The sequence below is a fragment of the Heterocephalus glaber genome, unplaced genomic scaffold (assembly GCF_053883595.1).
Source record: "Heterocephalus glaber isolate CG9 unplaced genomic scaffold, H.glaber_assembly_v1.0 deba00001594, whole genome shotgun sequence".
Classification (NCBI taxonomy): Eukaryota; Metazoa; Chordata; class Mammalia; order Rodentia; family Bathyergidae; genus Heterocephalus; species Heterocephalus glaber.
In genome coordinates, this window is record NW_028258369.1 from 4,126,980 (window position 1) to 4,143,971 (window position 16,992).

The 16,992-nt window shown below is 35.2% G+C and overlaps 1 pseudogene; it reads right to left on the reverse strand.

The window, feature by feature from the left end:
• Positions 1-2,403: 2,403 nt before the first annotated feature.
• LOC101708320 (purine nucleoside phosphorylase LACC1 pseudogene) lies at positions 2,404-16,186 on the reverse strand (annotated as a pseudogene).
• Between the last annotated feature and the right edge of the window lie 806 nt (positions 16,187-16,992).

The window sequence follows — 16,992 nt, forward strand, 5'->3', positions numbered from 1 at the left end:
TTTTATAATTTTCTCCATAAAGGTGTTGTGAATTTCTATAAGATTTTATTTAGGTTCATTTTCAAAATCATGGCTGTTGTGAATAGTAATGGTTTTGTGACCTGGTCTATTCAGTGATTTTCTTGTGTGGCTAGGCTTATGGTTATGCTAAAATGATATTCTCTATGCTACCTTTGAAATTGTTCTTTAGATATTTGAATGCCAGTTATTTTAATATTTTAATTAGAGGACTTTGCCCATATTGTTACTATCTTTACCTCTTTTCATTATTCACATCTCTTCTTTATTTCGCATCTAGTGCATTTTTAATCACTATGAATTCAGAGACAACTTTGTGATATTACACCTTTAGGTATTTTCCAGACATTATTGGGTAGGTGTCTAACATTTCACAGTTAACATATTTGTTGATGATTTTATGATACCAAGATTCAATTCTTAATTAAATTTGCTAAAGTTCTTACCATTAACTTGCTTTAATTTTATATCAGGGGATTTTCATTCACTCTGGAACATGACCAAATACTATTTCTTGTCTACTATAATAGTAAATAACTTTAAAGTAATTTCTTCTAATGTGATATCATTGTATTCCTTGGATCCAGCTTACTTAATTTAACATTATATTGGATATGCTATGAATTTGATTATGGTATTTGTCTCAGACCTTGACATAAGTGTTGTTTTGGGAGGAACATCTTTATTTGGTATTTGTATCAAACAGAGCTAACCTGCTAAAGTATATCAGTAATTTGCCACACTTTTCTATAATTTAGAAGAGTTTACACAATATATTCATTAGTTTTTCCTTCACAATTTGATGTAACAGGCCACAAAACCTGACTAGTCTGGAAACATTTTGAGAATGCCTTCAGTTTTAATTCCAGGTTTAATTTGTATTATTCAATTATATTTTCCATCTTTATGAACATATTTAGCAATTTATATTTTGCTAACTTTTTAAATTCAGTTGTATTTTTAAACTTGTAGGCATGATGTTTGTAATAAATTATTTTTTTTGTTGTTGTACTGGGGATCAAACTCAGGACCTTGCACTTGCGAGGCATGGTGCCACTAAGCTAAGTCCCCAGCCCTATAATAAATAATTTTATCATTGATATTCCCAAACATATACAACAGTACAGAGAATAGAATTATGGCACTCAGCATAAATAATTCTCAGTAGTTGCAAGAAACTTGATCAGATAGCTTTTCGTTTATTGGAAAGATCACTAAAGAGGTGATATTGTGCACCTCCTTTCAGAGATACATAATGCCTATCATCTCCTTTCTGGTGTTGTTGGCAACATCAGATCATCATCCTCATCCATTACTTCTTTTAGGGGCTAAAAAATGATAATTCTATTATTCCTTTGTCTTTAATAGCTAAAAGAATTCTGTAGATAGAACCTTATCCTTAGTTACCATTTGTTTACATGATGTAATGGTAAACATTTGTAGTGTTATTTTACTGTTTTTAAATCTCTTCCACAAGTATATTTTGGAGTTTGAATTTTATTTGATTAGTGTCACTTATTTCTACTGCTATAATTGATAATCGCTACAAAAAGTGATATGGAAAATTTTTCAAAAAACTGGGCTTAGTTACTTGGATCTACTATTTTCTTATTTATCATTTCTGAACTTGGGTTCATTATTTCCCACCTTCTAATTTTTAGATGCAATGTACCATCAAATCTGTAGCTCTCAAATGAATTAGATGTTTTAAATTTTAAATTTTTTCTTTGATAAATATGTTTAAGGCTGTAATATCTGTCTGGATATCCCATGGATTGTTGCTTATAAGTTGTAGAGCTTTACATGTGATTTTCAAAATTTTTAAAAGTTGAATAAATATCTCCATTAGTTATATCATTAGTTATAATCTTAGTAATTTTGAATATATATGTTATGTGCATAAGTGCATATATAGAAGAATTTTAATATGCACAAATATGCACATGCACAAATGTGACAGACTTGAGCTTTTCCTAAAATTGAAAGGATTGTGATGCAAGATAGGAAAAATAAGATAGATAGAAAGGAAAAAAGAAAAATTGTACCCTTGTACTTTTAAAATTGTATGTTTAACAAAAAGTGCAGGTTGAGGACACAAGCCTTGTCAAAACTTGCTAAGGTACATAAATACACAGCAAGGCTAAGCCATTCCCTTTTATCTGTAAAGGGACTGGGCCTGTCTTAGTTACTTTTCCTGTTGCTCAGACAAAATATTCGACACCTGCAAGTTAAAGGAAGAAAGGTTTATTTCATCTCACAGTGCGTAGAGGCTTCAGTCCACAGTCAGTTGGCTCCAAGATGGGGCAGCATGGCAGAGGGGCTTCACAGAGGAGAAATAGTCCACAGCATGGCAAGCGGAAGGCAATGAGGGGCCAGGGATGTAGCTCAATGGCTCTCTCTGTCATGAGAGAAATACTTGCCAGGATGGCAGGATGTACAGAGGTTGAAATCTTGGCTCTGGTTTTGAATATTCTGTGAAGGAATTCCTCATGGTTCTGGAAGAATCTTGGTGGCTTTTATGGATATAGGGATTTGACAAGTCAAACAGTCCTAGGCATGCGGGATGAAGATTATGGACTGCATTTGCTGATTCTCTGGAAAGAGTAAAACAGCAAAGTCCTACTGAAGGCCCCAGTACAACAATAATGTCTTCCAAACTACAGCCATGTTCTGCTATCATAGCATTCACTGTAGCCACAGCAACACCTAACAAAGTATCTTTTCAACTAAAGTAAGCGACCCACAAGCTTTGACAGGATCTGCAAAAACTATAGGTATACATTTATGACCAAGAGCTGCTATCATGACTCTTCTCTGATTTGAGGTTATTCCATCATAAAATTCAAGCTCTTTCTTTCCCATAGTCCAGATTTCGTTGGGATGATCGGTCTTTATTGGATAAAATTTCTCTGCATTAAATTCTGCAATATTTGCCAATGTACACAGATTCACTTGAACAATTGTCTTGGGATCTTTCTGTTTGAAACTACTGAAGAGATTGGTATATAAGATACTCCATCTGTTTTGCAGTAAATACATGTATGAAAATGTCTGGGATCATAGGAGATGTAATAATAGTTAATTTCCCATTCAATGCTAACAGGCTTCTCAAATATGTTCCTATTTAATTCTGGATTTTTTCTAGTTCAGGAGCTGCGATCATTTTTATTTCAGTGGACTGCTTTGACACACTATCCCTCAAAGTCACCTGTAAATCTTCAAATTCAAAATTGTAAACCTCATTGAAGAGTCGGTCAATAAATCTTCATTAATGTCTTCTTGTGTACAGCTATAATCACCTTAATGTTGCTCAAATCTTTTTTCAACTTTTTGTTTCACAGTATATAAGGAGGAAGCCATTCTTGCATTATTAACAATCTCAGATTCCCTCAGGAGTGTTGATAATTTATTGCTTGTTTCCAATTCACAATTATCATGTTCACTATCCCATTCACTGCTGATCTTATTTCAACATATGCAAAGGCACAGTTTTCCTGAGCGTTTAATTTCAAACTAAAGAAATCAATCAAAACTGCTTTTACCACACTCCAGTAGTGGACAAAGTTTGTCAAAGACTTTTGCACCAAATAAATAATCTCACTGTGCCTGCACTACTGTCCTTCCAGGGGCTGGCACTGGGTGTGGAAACTCTACTGAGGCTTAAGGGCATTGGGAGTGGGGTGGGTGCTGGGGACGGGGCAGAGCAACGCCAGGGATTCCTGAGATGAGCTCAGCTAGGCTGGGGCTACCTCAGTAGTTCTGGGTCAGGGTACTGAGCTTGCCCTTGGAGCCGCGCCTAACAAAAGGATCCACCCTCTTTCTTTTTTTTTCTTTTTAGTTCTTTTCAGTTTCGTTATTCAGTGTTACATGACTAGACAGCTATCTTTCACCTCTTTGGTTCAGTTTATTCCTATGTATTTTAATTTTTGTAACTATAGCAAATGGGATTGCTTTCAGAATTTCTGTTTCAGGTAATTAGTTATTGGCCTACACCCTCTCTGTGTTCCTCAAGCAGACAAGTGTGTATTCTTGTTTGTATTTGCTTACAAAGAAATCTAGTCTTTGTGGCAAATTATTCATCAAGGGTTTTGGAATTCTCCTAATGTTTTCTGTAGCCATCTTCAGGAAAACAGAAATATTTTCCACTAGAGAATTCTATGATTATTTAATACGTAGATGATTTGCTGGTATCCTCAGAAACTAAAGAGTAATGCAAATCTGATAATTTGTTACAATTCTTTTCTTCTGGTGGGAATAAAAATAAGAATGATACTTTTCTCCACCCTTTTTATCTTAGAGCATTTACTTTTGAAGCTTGTGGAAGTAAAATCTTTCTCCTTTTAAAAGCTGAGTAAATCTTTTGCTAGTTTTACAACTCAGGAATATTTTCTCTTTGGTGAAAGCAATTACCTGACACAGGCGGCCACTCTAATTACTAAGTGAATTTAGGAATAACTACGTGTGACAAATGGTGTGATAAATTTCTTTTACTTAAGGACTAGTTCTCTTTTATCTTAAGAATAAACATTTAATAAGTCTTGTCTGCTTGGCTATATATGCAAGAAATTTCTGTTTTTGCTATCTCTTTAGCAGATTCCTCATAATGTGCATCATATTCTGGTTTAATAATTATTCAATAAACATTTTGTATGATAATGTTGAATTTTACCTAAGCCCAGTGATCCTGGAAAACAGAGGAATAAGAAATCGAACATTCCGGCACCTCCTTCACAAGCGCAAGGTCCCAAGTTCAATCCCCGGTACCAAAAAAAAAAAAGAAAAAGAAAAAGAAATCGAACGATTCGCGATTGTGTGTTCCTGGGAAAGGCTTACTGCATGACCCACTCTTGCCCCTATGCCTAGATAAGACTGATGGATACTTCTCTCATTTGTCTATGACAAACCCTGGGCACAGACCCTCAGGAGTCCCTTTCTTTGCCTTGTACATGATTATCTAAACTGCTTTGTCACCAGTGATCAATTGAAACAAAATACTTGTTAATCAAACTTGGGTTGAGATTTTAGTTTTTTCTCCAAACTTGTGAAATTTGTCCTAATATCCAATGAGTCAGCATACAACCCTTCTTGAGAATAGATTGGCCTCAGAATAAAACATTCTCTGGTCTAGTATCAAACTTTTATGCAATACTTTTATTCCATTTCCTCACACATCTGGTACTTACTACCTTTGTTTACTCCTCTTTGTAAAATAACTTCCAGTGTTCTATAGAACTATAGCATTACTACAGTTGACAACAATTAATTGAATATTTCAAAGTAGCTAAGAGGATTTCGAATGTTCCTAACATGAAGATATGATATGTCTGAGATCATAGATACACCAATTTATACTATAGATATACCAACTTGTGAGCTTGTCATTACAAATTGTATGAACTGCTACACTGTACCCCATAAATATGTACAATTATTATATATTATATATATATATTATATTCTTCCCATTGCAATAGTCCATCTCCACCTATTTTAAAAGTCCCTTTTCCTTCTTAGAAATAATTCTTTTTGATGAAAAACCTCTCCTTGCTGAATTAACTTTGTTTTTCAGTTGACATGTATTTTGTGGAGAGAGATTTTTGAGTCTGAAAGATATTTTGTTTCTAATCATCTGTTCACATGTAATGTAATCATGAGGTTGGTATTTCATCCCCTTTACCATAATCTGTTGGTGAGAAGCAAGTCACAGTCCTAACTACACTCAAGGATAGAGGCACACAAAGGCATGACTACCAGGAAGTGGAGCTCGTTGGAGGACCATGAAATTCTGTCAGCCACGCTCTCCCCTCAGGTTCTCAATGTTTCATGTCCATATCTTAGGAAGTCTATACCCACTCTCTCTCTCAAGAGCACCGCATCAGCTCAAAATCCAAGTCTCATCCTCTAGATCAGGTCCAACTTCAGATGATGAGGATCTTGGGGAGAGGTGAATAATTCATAAGCAGCTGGCACAGAAAACCAGCTGGGCACAATAAATCTGTGAGTGGGTCTGTAAAACAGAAGAGACAAGTCATCTATTCTGTTTTTGACTCCAAAATCTTTACTACTGATTTCTTTCATATTTCCAAAGAAATACTTACTTGATGCCACATTTTCTTGCTCCACATTATAACATAAGATGAATTTCAAATTCATTTTTCAAAAAGTATAGTTCTACTCTTAAACTTGATATAGTAACACTTATATCATCAAAGTGATGATTCGTATACTTATATAATGAAATTATTTAAATATTCCATCAAAAGGAACAACATTCAGAAATTAAGTAGAAATGAAATAATTTATGAACCATGAACAAAAGAATGAATGACAGTGAAACATTAACAAAGGAGAGAAATGCTGATGTAGAAGAATCACAAGTTTGAGCCCACCCTGGGCAACTTAGTGACTTAGTGAGACCCTGTCTCAAAATAAAAAATAAAAAAAGGCTAGGGATGTATCTCAATGTGAAGGCCTTGAGTTCAATCATCATTACTGTTAAAAAAGAAAGAAAGAAAGAAAATGATATATTTTGAGGTCCTTCTAGTCCAATACCAATCCATCACCACCACAGAGTAAAGGAATTAACTCAGACTCATTACAGATTTGTTGCACATAGCCCTAGAACATGTACAGTCCAACTCAATACAGCCAGTCTCACTCCTGTTCTCTCTTGCTCATCTCTCCAAACCTCTTCATACATATTTGGAAAGGAATTAAGGCTGGTATCATTTATTTTGGCCAAAACTTTTCAGGACTTTCATTTTCCTGGTTTCAGTGTGGGCTCCAGTACCCCCATTGGAATTCCCATAGGAATTCCTAGCTTAGAGAATCACCGTTGGGTACCTGCCAGTACTTCAAATACTTTTCCTGCAAGATATCTCTGGTGAGCTTCCTGGCTTCTTTGGAATGAGGTGATTCTTTCCAGCCTACACCCTCATCATAATAAAATATTCTCAGATTTCCATCTCGGGGAGGCTGTTGTGTCCAGAAGAAACATCAAAAGATCAGTCTCAAGCAACTTCTTATCATCATCAGACATCAATTTGCATTTTGCTGTGCCTTTCTTATGAGGAAAACATATGCATTTTTCCCCAAGATTGAATGTTCAAAGATGTTGCTTTCAGTTCTCTTAATCATAGCAACAATTGATAAATAACTTACAATTCCATTAAGAGGAAAATATATGTCAATTGAAAAAGTTCAGCAAGGAGAGGAAAACTAAATTAATTATTGTACAAACATACTTTAGAATTCTAGAAAGTAATAGAGTGAGGTGAATATGCTGTCATGGCAAATAGTCTGTGTTCATTTTAATAAATAACATTAAGAGACAGAGTAATATGTACATAGCCATGTATGTTAAAAAGTCAATATATTTTTAAGGCATATCTATATATAAAGTCCCAGATCAGCTTTAAAATGACATTAGATTGATAATTGTGGTTATATTTGGAGAGGGGCCTGAACTTTGAGGACAGGGAGAGATTTCAATTTATCTGTATTGCTGTAATTTTTGCAATAAATATATATGCCTCATTTGTGATTAAAACCTTTTAATATGTCTAACCACAAAAATAGTAGTTGGGCATTATTAATTGGATAAAGCAAATGCTAGCTGATGCAACAGAAAAAAACTTCAACTGAATGGCTTAAAACAACTAGAGTTTATTCCACATAGGCATAAAAGCTGAAGTGGGTTGGTAAGAGTCTTCACTGATGGATGATCCAGGAATTTAGGCTTTTTTCCACTTGAATGTCCACATCTTGACATGTGCTCTTAATGGCTTATATTTCAATGACGAGGGAAGTCACGATCCTTCCTAACTACAGATGGACTGGGAAGTGTGGTTTCTCATGAGCTCAGGAAGGACAGCAGGACACCATTTGGATGAACACTGAAGTCTCTCCTATAAACTGTTATATAGGAGGCACTTGATAAAAGAGCAACCATTGGAGCTTGTCATGAGACAACCCTCTTCATTTCTATGTGGAGTTGCAAAGGAGGCAAGTTTGCTATGCAATTCCCCAACATTTTTGACACCTCTTACATGACGGGTGTTTTAAAATACATGATTGCATAATTTATAAAACGACTTGAAATCTTAGCAAGGATAGTTCACCTTTTTTGTTCAGTAATACTTTTTTTTTTTTGCATTGACTTACTTCACTGAATCTCAGTAGAATGAAAATGTACTCCTTTCTATTCTGCTTAGTCACAATTATGAATTCTGCAAACCTCAACATGACTGATGTGCTTGATCAAAGAGCAACTGTTTGAATTTGTAATTATCCCTTCCATACCTGATAGAATTTCTAATAAGGCCAAATTTGTATTGAAATCCTCCAACAATTTTAAAGCCTGCTATGTCAGAAATGTTTCGTAATAAAGGATTTCATCAACTTTTCAAAAGAAACTTGTAAAATCCCAGCAGGAAAAGGCTGCTTCACTAAGTAGCACCTTTCTACATTGACCTTTGGAATACATTCTAGAGTCCCAGTAGGATAATGGTATGTTTGTGCATTGTGAATCCTGCAAATCCCAACATGACTGAACAAGCAGGATACTTTAACAGGTGTCATTAGACATAGGGAAAAACAAAGATTTTCTTTGGGCCGATTTTTGAGATGAGAGGCAGGAGAAATCTGATGGATTACTTTTAAAACTTCTGCTCAAAGACAGTACAACTCCCAAGAAACTATTTTTGCCATCTTAGAAGGACTTTGGGGTTGTTTGAAGATTTAAGCCTCAGTAGATATTTGCAGTGATTTCTATGGCCTTTCTTCATCCACAACTTACAAGGAGGCTTGATTTTGGATCATCTAGGCAAACTCACCCACCTGCATATTTGTTCAGGTGCTACTTTCAAATAATATGCCACTTTAAAATCCTACTGACAATATTTGGATTGTTTACAAAATTTTCTCTGGAACTTCACTTACATTCCATGCACCAGTATAGTCATTGCAAAATCAGCAATCAGGCTCTAATCATGAATTCATTTGGGATGAATTTAGAACCTATTGTAGAGATGTGGAGTGGCATTAGGCTGTGGAAATCAGGTACCTAAATTTTAATGTCAAGAATTCCACAGAGGGATAGGACCTCCAAGGAAGATCAAGAGGGAGTTGTACAGATCTAGTACCAGAGGAGAACAGGTTATTCTGGGCTGCCTACATTATAGGAAGCAAGGGAGCAGCCTTTAGATAAGGCAGTGAAGAGTTGGTCAGTAGATGAGGTTCCAGTTTGGACATGAAGGTAACCTGGCAAATATCATGGGAACGATGCTAAGAACATAGTGGTACTGAACTCATGTGCCAGTGTTTGGGCAAACACCATTCTCAAGGAAACCTGGGGCTAGGAACATGAGGATCCTCAGAAATTGGATCCCAAAGATAATCCTTACCTTGGGCTTTATTCTCATATTTACCTTCTTTCTTTAGGCTTGTTTTTAGTAGTTTGGCTAGAGAGGTCTTTCTTTTTAATTGTCTGTAATACACTTATGAGTAGCGACAGAAATAGTGAATTAAGAAGCAAAAGATCTGGCCCAGGTAGGAGGAACAGGAAAGTATGGGTTCTAGAAAAATTCCATCCAAACTAGACTGGGAGTCTATTCCCGGCTGTTACTTATTAGCCATGTGAATTTAAGAAAATTACAATTCTGAAATGGTATCTGGTAAGCCATATCTTGTAGAACAATTGAAATATATGCAATGGATATGAAGCATTGACAGATTGAAAAATATTATGTCCTTAATGCTTGGCAATTACCATATGATTACATTTTTCACAGATGAGACAATCTTCCCTTCTAGGAAGATTTTTTAAATAAATTTGGGAGTATATGTAGCTTTCTAGGGCAACTTACAAGAAATTAGCCATTAATGCTACATAGCAAGTAAATCTGTACAAAACTTTCCCCATTTGAGTGTAAATTACTTAACTTGACAATGAACTTCAGTACATCTGCCTTTGCAATTAGCTCTTTGTTTTAATACTTGTCTATTAGGAACCACACGGATGAAATCACTTTCTTGTTTAAAGAGTCATATTCCAGCTGTCAGTACCCCGAGAGGAATCTGAACTTTCCTCATCTTGATCTTGAGCACCTTCATCAGAACCCATGTGTGAAACAGCAGCAAACCACCTGCTGGTGCTCAGTATACCAGAAGCAGAAATATTCTGAGGACTACACCCAAAGAATGGACAGGCAGAAGAGGACTCTTCTCCCTCTATTGCAGTGGCCTAAACACCACCTGGACTTTGGTTCTCACCATTGATGGGGTGGCATTTTGAACTGGCATAGAGCTTAGTCTTCTGATCCTGAGGCATGATAACTCTAGCATGGACAGCAAGCTGTAATGCAAACAGTTGTGTTGATGCAAAGGTGACCTGGAAGATGGATAATGAGGTAGGGTATGCACAGGCTTGGTACGAAGATTCTACCTTGGCTCCAAGAATGGCTGGCTTTGCTGGTTGCCTTGAGACTACTGCTTTAGCAATCTACAAGGCAGGGGTGAAATGAGACTCTGTTCCAGGGAAGCTTGTTACATCAGTTCCAACTCAGGGGATTGACTTGACTCCTGCCCAGTTCTTGGACTCCTCCCTTTACTGACTTGAGGATGCCTCCTTTAGATCCTTTAGATTGGCTTCCCATCCCACAGATTGGCAAGAGGGAGTGTGGGGTGTTAGGCATAGCCACCCAAGGTTGACAGTGGGGACAAGGTGGGCTACAGTAGGGTGAGTTACTTTGGGCCTGCTTCTGCTCTGGGAGAGGACAATCTCTACAGATACTCACTTTGATGCCTCCTGGTTTGTAGGACTGCTCCTCCTGGCTCAGTTCTCAAGTTGAAACTTCAACTCTCCTTCTCCCAGCCAGGTGAAGTAGAAGTCAGGGTTATCCACTTGCAGTTCTGCCCACCTAGCCTTCCCAACAGAGCAGGTAGGGGGAGGGTGTGTTAGTCCCCTTTGTTTGAGGGATGAGAAGTTTACACAAAACTCACACAACGTCTTTTCATGAATTTTTGACCTATGCTGGACTTCTTTCTTTATGTGATGGCTCTTCTTGTGTGGATAGTGCCCTAAGTTCTCATCTGGTGTCTCACTGAACTGGGCTACCAACCTTCTGCCAACTAGAGGGCAATCCTAACATAGAAGGCATTACACCTAAAAATAATTTAAGTGCAATTGACATATATACAATACTCTATTCACTATGGATAGGCATAATACATATTGCTCTATTTAGGACATATTTTACCTAAGTCTGTCAATAATTTTTATATTAGCTTTGATAAAGATTTTGTATATTTTCTTTAGTTCTTTTCTTAGATATGTTTTGAAAGTTGTTGCAATTTCTTTAATTAATTTTAAATGATACATAAAACAAAAATTGTGCATATTTGTGGAGTATCATGATGTTTGATACATGTATATATTATGAAATATTTATGTATTTATTTATTGCAGTATTTGGGATTGAACACAGGGCCTCTGCAATGAGCTACATCCCTAGCCCTTTTTACTATTTTCTTTTTATGTTGAGTCAGGGGCTTGGTAATTCTCTGTTTCCCAGACTGGGATTGAACTTGTGATCCTGTTGTTTCAGCCTCCCAGAGTGCTGGGATTGTAGATGTGCAGCACCACACTGTGTCTATCTAATGTTTAAATGAAAGTAAATATATATATATATATATATATACATATATGTATATATATATATAGGTATCCTCAAACATTGAGTATTTTTTCTAGCTTTATGAGATATACAGTACATAATTCTTAAAGTCACCCGACATGCAACAGTGCAGCAGAACTTCTTACTCCAACCTAACTGTAACTTAGTGCCCACTGGTCAACCATTCCCTATCCTTGCCTCCTCTCTGCTCTCCTTGCCCTCTGGAGGTAGCTACCATTCGACTTCTCAACTTCTGTGTGATCACCTTTTAAAAATTATTCCAGATATAAGTGAGATTATGCAGTACTTGTCTATGTGTCTGGATTATTTCACTTAACATAATGAACTCTAGTTCCATCTATGTTGTTGGTAATGGTGAGGATTCATCATTTTTCATGGCTAAACAGTATTCTATTGTATATATGTACCACTTTTTTCATCCATTCATCAGTTTTTGGACACTTAGGCTGTTTCCATTTCTTGGCTTTTGTGAATAGTGATGCAGTGAATATGCGAGTGCAGATGTCTCTTCAATGTACTGACATTATTTCCTTCAGAATGTATACTGAGGAGTCATGTTCCTGGATCATATAATAGTAGTTTTGAATTTTTGAGCAACCTGTACACTGTTTTCCATAATGACTGCACTAATTTACATTCGTAATAAAAGTGTGTAAGAGTTCCCATTTTCCATACCATTACCAGTGCTTGTTATCTTTTGTATTTTAAGTATAGCCATTTGTGTCAGTTAATTGCTTGATTTTTTTTTTTTTTTGGTCCCAGGGATCGAACTCAGGACCTTGCACTTGCGAGGCAAGTGGCGGAACCACTGAGCTAAAACCCCAGCCAATTGCTTGATTTTGATTGTCTGTGTGACTGGTTTAAGAGACTCCTGGAGAGGTGTTTGGATTGCAAAGGTACTAAAGCCATCAAAGGGTTAATCTATTGCTTAGTTTATGGCTGGATATTTTGTTAGACGATAGAGCCTGTTTGAAGGAACTAGATAAACTGGGGGAGTAATCTGAAACAGTATATTCTTGTCCCCAGGCCCTTCTTGCTTTTGCTCTTCCTCGCTCTCTGCTTCCTGACTGCCATAGGTTGAACAGCTTTCCTTTGTCATGATCTTTTGTCATGCCATTTCTGCCTTGGAACCAGCTGACCATGAACTGAAACCTCTGAAACTGTGAGTGAAAATAAATACCTCTTCCTTTAAACTACAAGTGTTGAATATTTCATCCCAACACAGAAAACTGACCAATACACTATTCTTACTGGAGTAAGGTAATATCTCATTGTAATTTTGATTTGCATTTCCCTGATGATTAGTGATGTTGAGGAGTTTTTCATGTAACTCTTGGTCATTTGTATGTTTTCTTTTGAGAAATATGTATTTAGATCTAGTGCCCATTTTTAAGTCGGGTTCTTTGATTTTTGTTACTGAAATTTTGGAATTCCTTATTTATTCTGTACATTAACCCTCTGCCAGATGTATGATTTGCAAGTATTTTCTCATTCTGTGAATTATTTCATTCTGTGATTTGTTTTCTTTGCTTATAAGAAGCTTTTTAATTTGAAGTGATTCCATTGTCTATGTTTGTTTTTGTTTCCTATGCATTTAGAATACTGTGAAAAATATATCCTTGCTTGTTGTCATGTGCTGAAGCATTTCCCTGTATTCTTCTAATACTTTCACAGTTTTGAGTATTTCATTTAAGTCATTCATCTATTTTGAGCTGATTTTGTAACAAGTGAGGGATAAAGGTCTTGTTTGATTCTTCTTCATGTCCATATCCAATTTTTCCAGCAGCATTTATTGAAATGACTAGTTTTTTGAGTGCATGATCTCAGCACATTTGTCCAATTTGATGAGATCCATTTGTTTACCATTAGGGTTTTTATTTTGCTTCATAGGTATATGTGTCTCTTTCTACACTAGTACCATGCTGTTTTGTTTGCTACAGCTTTGTGGTATGTTTTTAAATCAGGTAGTACATTGCCTCCCACCTTGTTTTAGTTTGTTTGTTTGTTTGTTTGTTCAAGATGATTTAGTATATTCAGGCTTTTTGCTGTTCAATATAGTTTCAGTATTTTTTTCTAATTTTGTGAGGAATGCAATCAGTTGCTACTATTTAGAATGGTATATATTTTCCATTATATGTTTTAGTTATTTATTTCATGTGGCTGGATTACAAATTTTGCTCTGATAATCTTCTACATCAGGTTTGAAATTCTGTAAATAATTTATGACCTGATTCATTTGAACTTTAATTAGAAGGTTATACCTCATTCTTTTACTTTTATAACTTTTATTTTGGCATTCTCTTATATGAATGTATACTTATTATTGCAATTCATTCCAAATTTGATGAGTAACAATTGGTACCATTCTACTGTGTCTTACTCTGGACTTTATTGTAAATGCTTCTAACATTTCACAGCTATGTATGTTTGCTGTTAATTTTATGATATGAAAATTCCACTCTAACATAAGTTTACTAGAAATTATTAATATGAACTACTGTTGATTTTTTTAACCAAAAGGTTATTTTTTAACCTCCAAAAATGATCAAATGCTTTTTCTTCTCTGTTATCACAGTCGATTTAAACTCACATTTTTTTTCTAATGTGATATGTTTTTCATTTCTTGGAAAACACCTGTTTCTTTATGTCTTTGTGTAACTCATTGCAGTGTTAGATATTCTATAACTTTATTTAGAGTATATTTCTCCCTTTGAGTCTGCCTGACTTTTTTCCCTTTGAGAATTCTCGTCTAGTTTTTGCATCAAGAACTACTAGCTCGTTAAAGTGGTTGAATAATTTTCCATCTTCTTGTATACAGTGATAGGTTTTTCCTTCACCATTTGGTGTAGGAAAACATAGTTTGTCTTGGAAAAATTTGCAGATGCCCAGTGCTGGGTGACAGTTTCAGTTTGTATTGTTTGATTATAATTTCTATTTCACTATAGACCTAGCTAGTGATTTCTATTTTGCCATTAAGTGTCCCATTTTACTTGTATTTTCAAATGTAAAGATAATATTTATAATAAATTTATTTTATTATAGAAATCTCAATAATATACAACATTACAAAAATACACTAATTATCTGAATGTACCTGACACTCAGCATCATAATATTCAATAGTTATAGCAAGAAGTCTGTCCAGATTAAATTTTACCTCTTATCTATATGTTGGCAAGACCACACCAGAGGTGCTACTGTGCCTATCTATTAGGATATGCATAATATCTGTTGTCTCCTCTGTGGTGATGCTTCAGTTAGTCAAAATCATCACCTTCATCCACTAGGGGATGAAGAATTGTAATTCTCTAATTGTATCAATCTTTTTGAGATTATTAACTGAAATATATCTGTAGGTAGCACTCTTCATTATTTTACATTTGGTTTTATTGGTGGAAGTCTCGCAGTTACCCCAATTTACTGCCTAGAAAGGTACAGGAAACTAAATCTCTCCATTCATTACATATCAGAAAACTCTTTAGTCTAATATTTTATTATTATATTTTGTAATTTTAAATAAACAAATCTTAATGAGAAGTAAACTACTTGATAATTGGTTGAATAATTAATTTATCTCTTTTTAAAGATTATTAATAAGTAGTATTGGAATAATCTATGTTCAGGCCCAAGTCTGTTACATGACATGTTACTGTGCCTATAGATATTTATAATTTTGAAAAACATAGAAAATTTACTATTATTTCTTCAAAGCTATCTTTCTTTGAAAGAATATAATTTCTATGTTCTTCCCACATAGCTAACCAGTCACTGTGCCAGTTTGATTTTTTCTTTATAAATTCTAATGCAGATATGGTAAGAGATGAGTGTTGTTATTATTTAAGCTTGTATGCATGTAAACCTAAAAAGCAAGTTGTGTCAGTCTTCCCTTTGGGTTCATAAACTTATTCAATATAGGACAGTTCTAACGGAATTTATTTCAAGACTCTATTTATTAATGTGGTGAGTACAGAAACATCTCATTCATTTGAATAAATATGCAAATATGTTGTCTCATTTTATTAAAATAGTATTTCCCCCTTCTCACTTCACTCAGCAAATTAAATATTTAGATTTTTCAATGAATATTTAACTTAGTATGTAACATTTGGAGCATGTTTCTAGGTAATAAGCCTTTAAAGGTAGAATATTGTAGAGCAAAGACGTTCAATTGTGGTTAAGGAGTCTTAGGTTATAAACTTGGATTTACTGCCCTTCAGCTGTTAGAACAAATTTTTGAGCTTTTTAATCTACTATCAGTTTTCACTTTCCCTGTCCTTCTAAGTACACTTCTGTTCTAGTAATGATAAAATCATTCCTTCTCAAGGAGAAGAAGGCATCAAAAGTGGCCTACACTCAACTTTATCCTTTGGGTGGTTGAAGAATTTCTTCACCTTTATCCCAATTTTGGTCCAGTCCAGCTTGAACATATTGTCAACCTTTAAACTTGTTTCCAATATAATTTCAACCATCATGCTGCCAACAAACAACTGACATTCTGATGGTTTTTTAACCTTCATATCTCATTTTCCTGAGTACTGAGGGTTTTTTGTGTGTCTTCATCTTGAATTTTGAGCTCAAGGCAAATACTTCACTTGCTTCCTCAAAGCCTTATCCCTGGAGAATTTTAAATATTTAATACTAGGCCTGGCTTCACACTTTAAAGGACATCATTGCTTAAATGTACCTTGGCTTGGTTTAAATTTTATGCATAATTTCACTGTCTGCCTCTGTAATGTTGAGCAATAAATTTACTCTATATGAGTCTCCATTTTTCAAAAAAGGAGATTTAGAGCAAAGAACAAAGATATTCTTTTTAGTGAGTTGATGAGAGGATTAAATGAAAGTATATAGGTACACTCACTTTGTAAACTTTATTAATTACTACTTGCTTGTAAATATTTATTGGAGTGAGATTCTGAGAAGGTACTAATATCTTTATCGATCCTTTGAGATACTAAGTGTATTAGTTATCTGTTGCTGCATAAAAATCATCACAAACTTAGTAGCTTAAAATAACATTCATTCCTATTTCACAGTTCTGTAGGTCAGTAGTTTAGGTCCAGGTTATATGTACTTCCTACTCAGGGGCTCAGTTTCAAGGCAGTTTGTTGGCTGGGCAGTATTTTTATCAGGAGGCTCTACACAAAGTTCTGCTTCAAGGATTTAGACTATTGGCAGAATCAAGACCCTTGTGATTAGAAGACTGGATGCCAGTCATTTACCACTCTTAGTTCCTAAAATTTGTATGCATCCCTTGCCATGTTGCCCTCTCCATTTT